The sequence below is a fragment of the Sceloporus undulatus genome, chromosome 3 (assembly GCF_019175285.1).
Source record: "Sceloporus undulatus isolate JIND9_A2432 ecotype Alabama chromosome 3, SceUnd_v1.1, whole genome shotgun sequence".
Classification (NCBI taxonomy): domain Eukaryota; kingdom Metazoa; phylum Chordata; class Lepidosauria; order Squamata; family Phrynosomatidae; genus Sceloporus; species Sceloporus undulatus.
This window is the reverse complement of record NC_056524.1, coordinates 110229025-110231441: the sequence shown is the minus strand read 5'-3', so window position 1 is coordinate 110231441 and position 2417 is coordinate 110229025. Positions and strand designations below refer to the sequence as shown.

Genomic DNA, 2417 nt, shown 5'->3' with positions numbered 1-2417 from the left:
TAAGCTGATGAACAGGATGCATGCATCATTTAAACAGCATATCTCCAAAGCACTGAAGCAGCTTTATTTTGGCCTGTCTGTTTGGGCCCATAGTTAATGTAGAAGTGTGGTCTTGATCACTGGTGAGTCAAACCCTGATGCTGTCACTTCTTGCTTTGCTGTGGGTGTTTTGGCCATAATAAATGGACATGAGGATAGTGTTTCACAGGCCAGCAGTCAGTAACATTTAAGGTAACCAATAATAACTACGTTTGTTACTTTCAAGAAATGGGAGAGGAAATATTTATTTTTTAAAAATTGTTATTATGAGGGTAACTAGTTACTAGTATTAGCTTTAGACAAGTAAAGTAAACAATTACTTCCTTTGCTTTTTTTCCCCTGTCTCTGGCCATTTTAGAATTGTTACTGAACTAATGTTCTTTCCCTAAAAGTAGTGATATCTTTTGTTTATTACATAACAAATGATCTCTACTGATGTTTTAATAATGAACATATTTAGATTAATTAACTGGTTAAAAAGCAGATGATTAATCAACTATTTTCAAAAAAATAATTGACAGTTTTAATTTAGTGAACACATCCTTGTATGAATTATGATGATGTACATGATGTCTTGTCTGTCTTTTTCTTCTTCTATTTGTGGCTCTGCCACAAAACCTGGTGATATACTGTAATTTTCAGTGTGTATGAAATCTTCGCATTCAGACCAATGAAACACTGTACTGTAAGAACTCCTCTAAGACATACCACAAGCAATATGTTGATGTTTATCATCATCATCATCACCATCATCATCATCATCATCATCATCATCATTACCATCATCATCAAAATCTGTATACCACACCCTACATCAAAGATCTCAGAGCTACTTACAAATAATAATAATAATAATAATAATAGGATTTATTTATATGCCGCCCAATCACTGGGAATCTGGGTGGCTTACAACAGAGGGGATAACAGACGGTTCCCTGCCCTCAGGCTTACAATCTAAAAAGACACGACACAAAAGGAGAAGGTTTTAAAATAGTATTAAAACAAGTAGAACAGTTTAAAACCAGAAAATAACTACATAAGCTCAAAGTTTATATTATATTATAGTAAAAGCTTATATTCTTATATTAAGAAACAATAATAAGTTAAAGACAGATTTAAAATATTTGAACTTTTAAAAAATAATGTATGGCCTTATTTAGTATTAATTAATGAGGTCCAAAGCTTTTGATGAACAGTCAGGTTTTAACTTGGCATCTAAAGAACATGACCAGTTGATCTTTAAGGGGGAGGGCATGTCCTGAACCTTTTGTACATCAGAATGCTCCTGAGTAATTGTGACCCTTTAGGATATTTTTTAAAAGCCAGCATCATGTAGTGGTTTGAGTGTTGGATTATGACTCTGGAGATCAAAGTTCAAAGCCCCGCTCAGCCAAGGAAATCCATGGGTTGACTTTGGGCAAGCCATACTCAGCTTCAGAGGTAGGGAAAGGCAACCCACCTCTGAACAAATCTTGGCAAGAAACCCCTATGATAGGTTCACCATAAGTCAGAAATGACTTGAAGGCACACAACAAAAAGTACATTTTGAGCCAACCCAATTCCACTGTTCCAGCATAAGTGAACTGTAGATTAGGTCCAAAGATTGCCTGGGAAACTCAGGAGAGCCCACACATTCCCTGCCAAGTCTTGCGTTTCAAGAGAGATATAATATCTTGTAAGAAAACATTCTGCACATTCTGTGTGGTTTCAGTTAGCATATGGCAGCTGTATTTTATGAGAGAACATTTCCTGGTAGAATTCCCCTAAGGGAGATGGTCTAATTCAGTCTATCTATGGTCCAGAAAATCTCCCTCATTTCCTCCTCCCAATACTTTCTTTTCCTCTCCTACAAAACCATGATTTTTTAAAATAATAATAATACGTTTTTCCTCCTTTTGGCTCTTTGAAGATTTCGTAGTCAAATGAGAGTCACAAGCAACCTATTATTTTTCTGTCCTCCTGGTCAATTCAGTCTTGACTGCAGTATTGCATAAGAGTATGATACTTCACCTTTGTCTCAGCCTCAGCTACAGGTTCTAAAATAATATGTTCCTTCATGCATGGAAAGATTTCCAAATGTGTTTGTTATCTTTACATGGGGCCATGCCAATCTTTTCTGTATCATTCCAATCTTGCCATATGTGTTGCTGAAACATTCTTACATCCATGAAATTGCTGATACTTATATGAAACAATATGTAGGAAATAATGGGGGGGGGGGGAATGTTCCATGGAAGCATATTATTGATTCCTACTTACCACAAAATGATAATGTGCAATGGAATTTTAACAATTTCAGCCTAAATCAAAAAGGGATTCAGTAGGAAGAATGAATTGGTCTCAGGTCCCTGTCAGATTTCTCCCAAAGAAAAATGCAA

The 2417-nt window shown here is 35.8% G+C and overlaps 1 non-coding gene across 1 annotated transcript; it reads right to left on the bottom strand.

The window, feature by feature from the left end:
* Positions 1-2093: 2093 nt before the first annotated feature.
* LOC121927447 lies at positions 2094-2195 on the bottom strand. The gene has a single exon (XR_006103214.1). It is a non-coding gene; the product is annotated as a U6 spliceosomal RNA (small nuclear RNA).
* Positions 2196-2417: the final 222 nt, after the last annotated feature.